This window comes from Panicum hallii, chromosome 9, assembly GCF_002211085.1.
Source record: "Panicum hallii strain FIL2 chromosome 9, PHallii_v3.1, whole genome shotgun sequence".
Lineage (NCBI taxonomy): Eukaryota > Viridiplantae > Streptophyta > Magnoliopsida > Poales > Poaceae > Panicum > Panicum hallii.
This window is the reverse complement of record NC_038050.1, coordinates 9,483,618-9,496,612: the sequence shown is the minus strand read 5'-3', so window position 1 is coordinate 9,496,612 and position 12,995 is coordinate 9,483,618.

Sequence of the window (12,995 nt, the reverse complement as noted above, 5' to 3'; positions counted from 1 at the left end):
CCATGATTCAAGCGATGATGAAGAAGAGGAGAGGAAGAACAAAAACAAGAGATTTGGGAAGAAGAAGACCCATGACAAGAAGACCAAGCTCTTCCCAAAGAAGAAAGGGCACACCAAGAAAAGTTTCTTGGTGGAGAAACAAGAATGGGTGACCGATGTCTCATCAAGCGAAGACTCAAGTGATGAAGAAGACATTGTCACCATCGCCCTCACCAATGAAGAACCTCTCTACCTCCGCCTCCTATGTGCCTCATGGCAAAAGGTAACACCAAGGTATGTGAGGTAGATAGTGAAGATGATAGTGATGAAGAGCTTGATCCTAATGAATTTACTAACCTCATCAATGAGTATACATCCGTCATCAAGAGGGAAAAGGGCAAAGTTAAAGTTCTTGAGAGCACTCATGCCAAGTTAGAGCTTGCCCACTCCGACTTACTTAGTAAGTACAATGACTTGCTCAAAAAGCACAATGAGTCACTTGTACTTGCTAAGCAAGTTGAAGAGAGCCACAAAAAGCTCAAACAAGAGCATAGGGAGTTGGCTCACAAGTATCAAGAACTTGAATTTGCTTATGAAGTAATTGACCCAAGTCTTGAGAAAGTTGTTCTTGAAAAGGTCAATGCTTCTACTTCATGTGATGACCTACTCATTGATGCATATGCCACTAATGTTGTGCCCAAGCTTGCCTCTTCTAGGGAAAAGGAATTGATGGATCAAGTGGCAAGCCTCAAGAGTAGTGTGGAGAAACTCTCAAGGGGAGAATACATCCACAAGGAGATTCTCTTCAACAATGCCCGTGACTATGGTAAGAGAGGTCTTGGTTCATTTCCGGAGCCAAACATGGCTACAACTCCTTCTCCGGAGATCAAGACAAGCTTCATCAAGGAAGTTGGTTCATATTGCCAACATTGCCAAGTCACCGGGCACCACACTAGGGAGTGCACTTTACCATCACGTCCTCTTCCTAAATTACCCAAGAATTACTCATCAATGTTTCAAATAATCATTTTCTCTTGAGTAAAGTGAAGGGCAAGGTGAAGGCCAAGTTCATTGGCAAAATTGCTAAGGAGTCGAAGAAGAAGCTCCCCAAGCAACTTTGGGTCCCAAAAGCTCTTGTCACACATGTGCAAGGCCCAAAGCTTGTTTGGGTTCCGAAAACTCAAAAATAAATTCTCATGTGTGTAGGTGAACTACAAAGCCGGTGGAAAACATTGGGTACTTGATAGCGGTTGCTCTCAACACATGACCGGCAATGATAGCATGTTCACCTCACTTGAAGACCCCGGCGATCATGAACATGTCACCTATGGTGATAACTCAAGGGGAAAGTCTTAGGTTTGGGTAGAATTGCAATTTCAAAAGATTTATCCATTTCAAATGTTTGTTTGTAGAAGCACTTAGTTTTAACCTCATTTCTATTGCACAATTGTGTGATCTTGGACTAACGTGCCTTTGACAAGAATGGTGTTGTAGTGACTCATGAAAAAGACAAGTCATTGGTATTCACGGGGTTTAGGCATGGCAATATCTATTTGGTGGATTTCTCTTCAAAGCAAACAAGCACCATGACTTGCCTCTTCACCAAGTCGTCTCTTGGGTGGCTTTGGCATAGAAGAATTGCTCATATTGGCATGAGCAACCTCAAGAAAGCCCACAAGAGAGGGATGATCACCGGCATAAAGGACGTCACTTTTGACAAGAACAAGCTATGCAAAGCGTGTCAAGCCGGAAAGCAAGTTGCAAACTCATCATCCTATCAAGACGATGTTGTCTACCTCCCAAGCCGCTCGAGCTACTACACATGATCTCTTTGGTCCAACTTCATACAAGAGCATTGGTGGTAACCTCTATTGCCTAGTAATTGTTGATGATTTTTCACGCTACACTTGGGTCATGTTTCTAGGCGATAAGGGTGAAACTCCGGAAATCTTCAAGACATTTGCAAGAAAAGCTCAAAGGGAATACAATTCCCCAATCGTGAAGATTCGGAGTGACAACGGCACCGAGTTCAAAAATATGAAGATTGAAGAATGGTGCGATGAAGAAGGAGTCAAACATGAGTTTTCCGCCACCTACACGCCTCAACAAAATGGTGTGTGGAAAGAAAGAACAAGACACTCATCACCCTAGCAAGAGCAATGTTGGATGATTATGGCACGTCCGAGAAGTTTTGGGCGGAAGCAATCAACACGGCGTTGTCATGCATCCAACCGTGTGTATCCTCACCGACTCCTCAAGAAAACTCCATATGAGCTCATCACCGGGAGGAAACCAAATATATCATACTTTCGAGTCTTTGGTTGCAAATGCTTCATATATAAGAAGAAAAGGCTCGGTAAGTTTGAAAGTAGATTGATGAAGGTTTCTTTCTTGGTTATGCATCAAACTCCAAAGCATATAGAGTATTCAATCAAACCTCCGGGTTAGTTGAAGAAACATGTGATGTGGAGTTTGATGAATCTAATGGCTCCCAAGAGGAGGTTGTTGGCTATGAGAATGTAGGGGATGAAGAGATTGAAGAAGCCTTAAAGAAGATGTCCATTGGGGATATCAAGCCGGAAGAGGTGCATGAAGACAATGATCAAGGGGGAGGACCTTCCTCATCTACACCAAGCACCTCCACGGCACCCCTAGTGGATGAAGATCAAGATAAAGTTGATCCACCACCTCAAGAAAATGTGTCAACGCCAACACCCCAAGTCCAAGAACAAGAAGAGGAAAGTGTTCCACCACAAGCACAAGTCACTCATGATCCACCCCAACAAGCATCCACGCAAATACCGCTAGTGAAGCATGGTCGCATCTCCAAGGATCATCCAATTGGTCAAATCATTGGTAGTCCTACCAAAGGAGTAAGAACTCGTTCTAAGCATGCTTCATTTTGCGAACATCACTCGTTTGTTTCTTGTATTGAACCCACTAGCATAGAGGAAGCCCTTGAGGACTCGGATTGGGTGATGGCCATGCAAGAAGAGTTGAACAATTTCACCCGCAATGAAGTATGGGTCCTCGAAGCTCCTCCAAAAGACAAGAATATCATCGCACCAAGTGGGTCTTTCGAAACAAGCAAGATGAACATGGGGTGGTGGTACGCAACAAAGCAAGACTTGTGGCAAAAGGGTTTTCTCAAGTCGAAGGTTTGGATTTTGGTGAAACTTTTGCTCCGGTCGCAAGACTTGAAGCTATCCGCATTCTTCTTGCTTACTCTTCACATCATAATATTAAGTTATATCAAATGGATGTGAAAAGTGCGTTCTTAAATGGCTTTATTAACGAACTTGTTTATGTTGAGCAACCTCCCGGGTTTGAAGATCCGAGGAATCCTAATCATGTTTATAGGTTGCACAAGGCACTCTATGGGCTCAAACAAGCTCCAAGGGCTTGGTATGAGAGGCTTCGTGACTTCCTAATCATGCAAGGCTTCAAGATCGGGAGGGTGGACACCACCTTGTTCACAAAAGACGTCAACGGGGATCTTTTCATTTGTCAAATTTATGTTGACGATATTATCTTTGGCTCAACTAATGATTTACTAAGCCATGAGTTTGCTACCATGATGTCTAGGGAATTTGAGATGTCCATGATTGGCGAATTGACCTTCTTCCTTGGTTTTCAAGTCAAACAAATGAAGGAAGGGACATTCATTTATCAAGAAAAATATACTAAAGATATCTTGAAGAAGTTCAAGATGGATGAATGTAAGCCAATCAAGACACCCATGGCAACCAATGGGCATCTCGACTTGGATGTGGACGGTAAACCTGTTGATCAATCCCTCTATCGTTCAATGATAGGGTCTTTGCTTTATCTTACCGCATCTAGGCCCGATATAATGTTTAGTGTGTGCTTGTGTGCCCGTTTTCAAGCTAATCCTAAGGAATCACATCTTTCTGCTGTGAATAGGATCCTTCGGTATCTCAAGCACACTCCTAGCATAGGCTTGTGGTACCCCAAAGGCGCTAGTTTAGATCTCTTGGGATACTCGGATTCGGATTTTGCCGGAAGCCGTGTCGATCGCAAGAGTACCTCCGGGGGTTGCCACTTGCTTGGGCGTTCTCTAGTTTCTTGGTCAAGTAAGAAGCAGAATTCCGTGGCTTTGTCCACCGCGGAAGCGGAATATATAGCTGCCGGTGCGTGTTGTGCCCAAATTCTATATATGAAGCAAACCCTTTTGGACTTTGGTGTGAAACTAGGAAGAATTCCACTCCTTTGTGACAATGAAAGTGCCGTAAAAATTGCCAAGAATCCGGTTCAACACTCTCGCACAAAGCACATTGATATTCGCCATCACTTCTTGCGTGATCACGAAGCCAAGGGGGACATTTCCCTTCAAGGTGTGAGATCCGAGGAGCAATTGGCGGATATTTTCACAAAACCTTTAGACGAGAGTACCTTTGTTAGGCTAAGAAATGAGCTTAATGTATTAGATGCGGCAAACGTCATGTAAGTTGCCATGTCATATAGAAAAATGCATACATATAGGACACTTGTCTAACCATGGTAAGATAGTGGTGAGCAAGGGTTTAGCTAGAGGTGGTGGTCCACTTGTTTTCCTCTAGGCTTGTAGAAAGGCTCATCATGATGAAGCTTTCCGTGGGATCAAACTTGACAAGTAGATCTTAAATTCTCGCTATGCATTTCTTGTCATATAGTTGTGCATCTCATGTCTACCTTTCTTTCGCATGTGTTTGTAATTTGCATTATCATTGCATGCGTAAAGGTCACAAAGGAGATCACTTGATGAAAATAAGACTTGTTTTACGTGCAAGATCTTAATTCATGAGAAGTGAAAAGAATAAAGTGTTAGGTGCGTTATTGCCTAGTGAGCAATGTCATTGTGAGTTTGAAGCTTTCCTCCTTCAATATTCCTATGACATGGCTCATACATTTTAAATTGACACTTTGTCTCTCTTGCGACTTATCCTTAATTTTGAAAAGGAAAACTATTTAAAGTTATTAAGCTATCCTATTTTGAGGGGTAAAGTCGCCTATGCAAGTCCATTAACTTGAGTTTAGTTGAATCTTATAAGTTCATTGGACTTAGCATAGAAAAGTGAGCTGAGAGAGGGTTTTTGGGTTCACCGGTTAAACCGACGTTCAATGGATCTATACCCATCGGTTTAACCGGCGTTACTAAGTGTCAGCCACAGCTCAGTCACTTCAGGCGTTCAACCGGCGTATACAAAGTTTGCAGCATCGGATCAACCGATGAATAGAACACCGATCTGACCTGAAAATCAACTGGTATTTGCTTCGTTCAACCGACGAGTTCACTTTTCAGATCATCGGTTCAACCGGCGTACAGATGCAGATTTGGCAGAGTTTCTGGTAAACTACACCGACGCAAATCAACCGGCGTTCAAAACCTAAGCGTCGGATCAACCGGCGATAAGAATTTCTGCGGGGTCCACATGTCATATTTCTCTCCTGACCGGCCACGACGCTTCACGCACTCTCTTTTTCCCGCTCGACCTCTCGCCTTCGCCCTAGCTCCCGCCGCCAGCCGCCGCCACTCGCCGTCCGTACGCCGCCGCATTCCCGCGCCCGCACCCGCGCGCTCTCGCTCTCGCCGCCACCGTCTTCCGCGCCGCCGCCGCTTGCGCCCGCGCCGTCTGTGCACCTTCCGCTCCGCCGCCCGCCGCACTCCCGCGCTGCCGCCGCCGCTGTCCACCGCGCGCCCAGCCGCCGCCGCCGCTGTCCGCCCGTGCGTTACTGCGCCGCCGCCACAGCCACAGCACCGCTCACAACCGCCCGTTCCCGTGCTCGCCGTCTCACCCGCGTGCATTGCTTCCCCTTCACCGCTCGTGCGCATCACATTTCCCTCGCCATCGCCATTTCCACTGTTCTGCACCACCCGCGTGTCACCACGCCGCTCGCACACCACCGCGCCGCCGCATTCCTGTTTCTGTCAGTTGTCGAAATGGGTCGTGACAAAAGGAAAGGAAAGGAGATCGTAGTTGAGGAGCCCGCGCGCAAGCGGACTCGCGCAGCGAGAGAGGCCGAGAGGGCCGAGATGGTGGCTAAGGCCGCCGAGGAGCAGGCGTCGGGACGTGCTCGTCCGTTCGCGATCAGAGATCCGACAGCCAGGGGGAGAGGCAGAGGCAGAGGCAGAGGGATGGGCAGAGTACGAGGTGCCAGGGCCACCAGAGCCGTGACAGCAGCAGCAGCAGAGTCTGGGTCAGATCAGTCAGTCTCAGCGGCAGAGTCCGATTCAGATACAGAGACAGCACAGTCCGAGCAGTCACAGGGGCAGGACACTCAGTCACCAGCTCTACGACGTTCTGGCCGCACCCGGCAGACGTCCCCCGGAGAGCAGTCTTCACCAGCGACCGAGCGTCGCACTGGACCGAGGACGCGAGGAGGTCACCAGCCACAGGAGCCTCGCAGGTCCACAGCAGCAGCAGCAGCAGCTAGACGAGCCGAGGCCCTAGCGGCCGAGCGCGCAGTGTTCCGCATGGACACTGTCGTGCGTCTGGAGCCAGGTGTACTGCTCCAGAACTTGACCAAGGCCAATGCGGCGAAGGTCAAGAGGCTCAGGTGGAGTGTTCAGGAGGAGGAGTGGTTTCCCGTGACACGAGACAGCCGGGTCGATCGTAGATTCTGGACGCTCCTTCAGGCCAGTTTCTACGAGACCTACCAGAGGCGGGGCCACAGGATATTTCCGCACAGAGTATTGGACTGGGTTTCACTGAGGACAGCAGCAGGAGGAGCAGATGTCCGCGAGCACTTTGAGCACTTCAGAGGTCTGCCCAGGTTACTCTCTATTGAGAGGAACAGATACATTGAGGACTGGGTCAGAGTTTTCTACGCCACTGCTTGGATAGCCCCAGAGCGCAGAGCTGTACACTTCATGTTTGGGGGGCAGGTATTTGGATTGTCCAGAGCGACACTTGCTGGGATACTTGGAGTTGACCTTGTTGACGTCTCTCTGCACGAGATGGTATATGGAGATGCAGATCCTCCGCGCAGAGCCATGATTGGCGGAATAGCACCTTCTCACGAGGCTATCTCACAGTGCTTCCGCCAGCCCTTCCCGGCTTCTTACGCCCGTGTCCCCAGCTTGCTGACCCCTGAGGCCTACGCAGTTCACATGGCACTCCGGAGGACTTTGCTCCCGAGGAGTGGCTACCCAGAGGGGTTCACAGGTCTGCAGCAGCTGCTTCTACTGCACATCCTCACTCACGAGCCATTCGACATTGTTGATTTTATTCTGGCAGAGATTGAGGATGTCATCACTGATGGGATGGGGGTCGTGCGTCAGTTTCCTTATGCTCACTGGATCAGTTTCATTTGCTCCATGATAGTACCAGCTGAGTCACCCGTCAGTGCAGTCTACCGGCAGGACGAGGTCCCCTGGTTTCCTGTCTACAGACCGACAGCACCTTCGGACCGGAGGAGAGGCAGGCAGGCAGATCGTGCTGCCATGGCACGTTTGTCACCGGAGGTACAGGCCCGAGTGGCCCAGGAGGACGAGGCATTACTTGCTGCAGAGGCACAGCTTCCCGGAGGAGATGATGAGATTCACTGGTCAGACCTAGAGTCAGACTCCTCCGAGGATGAGGAGTACTTCCCTGCACCTGCTCCAGCGAGTCACGATCACGAGGCAGGGGGGTCCGGAGAGCCAGCACCAGTGTCAGCTGCAGCTACCACAGTTTCCGAGTCACAGGTGTCTCAGCCGTCTGAGCTCACCGCACTTTTGCAGCAGCTGGTCACTCAGCAGAGAGAGGACCGCCGGGCACAGGAGGAGGCCAGGAGAGCCCATGAGGCACAGCTTGCACAGATCCAGAGGGAGGCCGCCCGAGAGCGAGCTGCTACTGAGGAGCGTTTCGTCGGTCTTATCGACAGAGTCTCTCAGAGGACGGACGCTCAGTTTCAGCAGATGCAGCAGGGCATGATGGCGATGTTCGGGATGATCTCACAGTTGTACTCTCACACCGGACTCGCCCCTCAGCAGCCAGCACAGTCAGGCCTTCAGGACGCCGGAGCACCACCACTTGCAGTTACACCTGCTCCGGCCTCCACTGCTCCAGCCTCTTCTGCGACCCCGGAGATCATGTTCTCACTGTCTGCACTTCTCGGGTCTGCGAGTCGTCCTCTCTTCTCTCCTCTGCCTGCGACCTCGCTCTTCCAGGAGTCACCTTCCGCAGTGCAGTCAGTTGGCCTCCCCGCAGTACCACAGCCACTACCTTCAGGGGGAGGCGGAGAGGTGTCCTTAGTCCAGCAGTCTTCACAGCCGGCAGCTTCAGCACTCACCACTTCAGATGTTGACACATCTTCTGCTGAGCCGGCTACCACTTCCACGGACCCTCTCCCAGGCAGTGCTAGCACCAGGGCTTCGACGACAGCCTCGACGACTGCCACACCTCCCGTCAGCTCAGCACCAGCCGGTCCTTCAGATCAGCAGCTACCAGCAGTCACTGAGGATCCTCCGTCTGACGACGACGACGATGATGATGACCCGGATCGCTTCCTCGCCGTCCCGCGGCACCCGGATCAGTAGACATCCTTCTTTTTGTGCTTTGATGCCAAAGGGGGAGAGGGAGTGAGAGTCAGGGGGAGGGTAGCACTAGAGAGAGCTCGATCTGACTTTTGATGTTTCTTATTGTATTATATTTGGTGTTAGTTCATGGATATGTACATTTGTCTTTTGAGACATGCTGAGCTTTTGAGACATATCTATGGATTTCATTTGAGCTCTTTTCGAGCTTGCTTGTGTTTATTCGCGCTTTATCTTTCTCGCTCTCTCATTATCTATACTTATGTTGTCATCAATCACCAAAAAGGGGGAGATTGTAAGTATCTAGGCCCTTAAGGTATGTTTCGGTGATTAATGACAACCATTAATGTGACTAATGAGTTTGTGCAGCTTTATAGATCATCATTGCTCATTTGGTTATATATCAAAAGAGGCCCCTAATTTTCATTATTCAAAAAGGCGATCTCGGCATTCAACTCTATAACATGTCAAGACTAAGGATCTTTCTAGTCCTAAGTGTCATAAGGTTGAGAAGGACACTTAGGTTAGTATAGGTTTTGTAGTTTTGTAGTGATCGCACTATTAAGAGGGGTTTAGGCTTAGTAACTTGAGCATGGACATGGTCATTTGAAAATGGATGCACACAATGGTCACTCAGGTTTCTAGAAGCTCAAATAAGTGGTTCTCAACTTATATCTCAAGAATATTTGGAATTCGTTCAAGACTCAAGTCAGAACAGGCAAAATCAGAAAAATCCTATTCACCGGTTTAACCGACGCTTGAAGTTTTATATACATCGGTTAAACAAGGTCAGCAGAGTTTGACAAGTCTATTCACCGGTTCAACCGATGATATTTAAAAAGGGACATCGGTGCAGTTGTCCAGAGACTCGGTTTTCAGTTGATCAGTGGACAAATTGACTCACCGGTTAAACCGACGCTATTTGAAATTTGACGTCGGTGCAATTGTCCAGTGACTTGGTATTTCTGTTGATCAAAGGATGATTACACTCACCGGTTAAACCGATGCAACGACGGTTAATCTGCCCAAGCTGTAACGGCTAGTTTTCTGAAGTGGCAGTTTACATTCACCGGTTAAACCGACGATGGCTATTGGAGGGACGTCGGATTAACCGGCGCTACGCAGTTTTCTGGCAGCTTTTTCTCCAACGGCTCTATTCGTGTGAGCTGCCCATATATACCCCTCCAATGGGTCATTTTACTACTCTTGACACCAGGCAACATCCAAACACACATACTATAGTCAAGAGCCACCTTGAGCTTCAACATTTCATACACTTGTTCATTCAATCATTCAAGAAGCAAGATTAAGGACTTGAGTAGAGAGAAGCTTGTGTGCATCCATTCTTGGTGATTGGGTTCTTGCTCAAGTGAAGGCCTTAGCTTGTTACTCTTGGTGATTGGCATCACCTAGGCGATCTTGGTGATCGAGGTGATTCTCGCGGAGCTTGCCAAGGATTGTGGAAGCCCGGAGAAAAGATTTGTACGTGGCTTGATCTCCACCACACCGGGATGGTGAACGGAGACTCTTAGTGAGCGCCCTCGTCTTGGTGACTTGGGAGGTGACAATACTCTTTGTGAGTGTCACAACGTGGACTAGGGGTGTGTGCCAACACATCGATACCACGGGAAAAAATCCGGTTGTCCCTTGTCCACTTTACTTATTTCAAGCATTATCTTTCATGCAATTCCTTCATGTGCTTGATTTAGGGATCACTAGTTAGCTCTACCTTGCTAGGCTTTATCTCTTTTCATCTTGACTAGCTTGTGTAGGTTGTTTAGTTATCCGGTTGGTGAATTGGTGCCTTTCTAGTTTTTGCATAGGTTAAGGTTGTTTAATCTTGTTTTAGAAATTTGAAAAGGCCCAATTCACCCCCCCTCTTGGTCCATCGATCCTTTCACCATGGCAACCAGCGACCGGATTCAACGGCCGATTGATGGATACCGATTATAGTCAACATCGGACGGTCAGAATAGATTGCTAGCTGCCGAAATCCATGGTTGGCTGAGCAGAAGGGATTATAATTCCATAATAAGCTATTTATTAATCATATTTCCATAATAAGCTATTTATCAATCATATTTAATATAGACTCTTTAAGTTAGTTTAGTCCGTTAGATCTTCATAAAATCCAACGATGTAAATTCTTTTCTTTTTTAGATTAATGTGGGAATTTCTTCACCCTCTCAGTGAACATGGTGATTTCTTTTGACACTCCTTTAGATAGATACCCCACTCCCACGTGCGGAAAACCTCGCTCCTCATCACACGCATCATTGTTCTCTCACAAATCGCCAAAAACCAAGTGCCCGATCTCCTCTTTACCCATTAAATTCTAGGTCAATCTGCAATTCTCCTTCTCTCTCAGCACTAGAGTAAAGCTTCATAAATCTGTACTCACTGCTTATCTGTCAATGCGGTTATGAATTGAATTTCCACGATCATGCTCGTCAACCTTTTGTTGCGTTCCCTAATCTTTGTCACCAAAGAAAATCATGATGGATAAACTGGTTTAGAACAGGCTACTTCCCAACATTACAATTTTGCTTCAAATTTCAAAAACGTACATTTTTTAATGCATTTTTTGTTGCTTCGAAGTGCATGAATCATGAAGCTCCTCTTCTTCAAAAACAATGTTGTGGTTAGAAAACTCATCAAGATCATCATTGAAGTGTAGCTATATTCGATGAGAGAGATAGAGAGAAGAGGGGGGGGGGGATCTGTTCCCGTAGTTCATAGTGCACGAGTTAATTTCCTCAACGTCATTGGAATTGTCTGTATTGTGCCAGAGATAGGAACTGATCTCAGGGACAATCACCTCCGTTGCATGCGTTCGTGTCCAGAACGGACTTGAGCCCAGCATATGCTAGAGCGCCGCCTGCACCGCGTATGATAATAAGTACTGTAGTTGGTCTCGCGTGCGGGGAGCCTTTCGATGACACGACTATGTATGGCTGAGATTTTGATCGGATCACCATGATTGCTTCTCTCGACCTCCCTGCCATTGTTCCGTGTGGCAAATCAGATTCCTCAGTTGCTGCATTGAGCTTAGCATGCATGTCCAAATGGTCGCCGCTATTGAAGATTTGAGCTTCACCCTGCGTATCCCTTTCTTCCGTCGAATTGAGCTCGCCTCAATCCAAAATAAATCTAGTTTGCATATATTTACCGCATACTTCTAAAGACAACACAATAAATGGAAGGTCACCATATATGGGTCTATTATTTCTATGACGAATCGGTCTAGATCTTCTCGTATATTTATTGTTTTAATTCAAAATTTAACTATCTGTTAGATGTATTTGATATGAGCTGGACTGTTTATTTATCCGTATCAAACTGGTTTCAATCTTTTTTATATATATTTTGCTTACTAATTATATTTAAATTTAACTATCTGTTAGATGTAACTGTTTATTTATCCGTATCAAACTGGTTTCAATCTTTTTTTGTTATATTTTGCTTACTAATTATATTTGGCATGGTGTTTTTTATTTCGAATTTAAATGTATTATATGCCATATTCGATATGGACTCTCCGGGTTAGTCTAGACCATTAGATCTTCATAAAATTCAACGGTGTAAATCCTTCTCTTTTTTAATTAACGTAGAAATTTCTATACTCTATTGGCGGGGTGCCTTCTTTTAACACTCTTTTATAGCACTTCCCTTTGCCGTCCAAATTCTTCAATTGCCTTCATTACTACTATTTTAAAATTTCTCTTCCTTCATTGCCACTTCCGTCAATGGCGGTTAAGTGGCTTCTCGCTGACTAGTGGGGCCCACTATCTGGACATCCACCTCCCACTGTTTCCAATTTTCATTGGCTTATCTGCCCTCTTTCGATGACAAAATGGCTCCAAAGCTGTCCTGCCTTATCTCCTGCCGATTCACCGTCGGCCCCAAAGGCTAGCCCACCAAATCAAGCCGTCGGAGGGAGTCGCCGGAGGCACCCACATGAAGAAATCGCCAGGGAGGAGAACGCCGGCGTGGAGGGCGAGAGTGGGCAGGGCTCGGCACGGAGATTGGAGCGAGCGGCGGAGTGCCGCAGCGGGTAGCGGCTTGGGCGCGCGGGCGAGCACCGTCAGCATGCACGGGCAACAAACGCCCTTGGTGTGGGGTGCCGAGCGGTGCCGGGCACTGGGCAGGAGCAGCCTGGGCGAGCGCTGCCGAGCGCGCGCGGCATGGGTGCACGGCCGAACTTCAACACGCAAGTCCATCTCTATCAGTCTATCACCAATGAACTTCCTCCAAAGTACTGTACGCTACTTCACTTTTGGTGTCAGTTAAAGCAAACCAATGCAGCTGTACTGTATATCACACTCAGAATTCAGGGTCATCACTCAGTTCATGGCCTCAGTGGAACGGATGCTAATGGACCAGAAAAACAAAACAAGCTGTGCTCAGCAGCGCCTATGTTTCTTTTTGAAAAAAAAAATGCAGCGCCTATCATTGAGCTGTGCCACGGCATGTAAGGAATCGGACCAAATTCCATTTC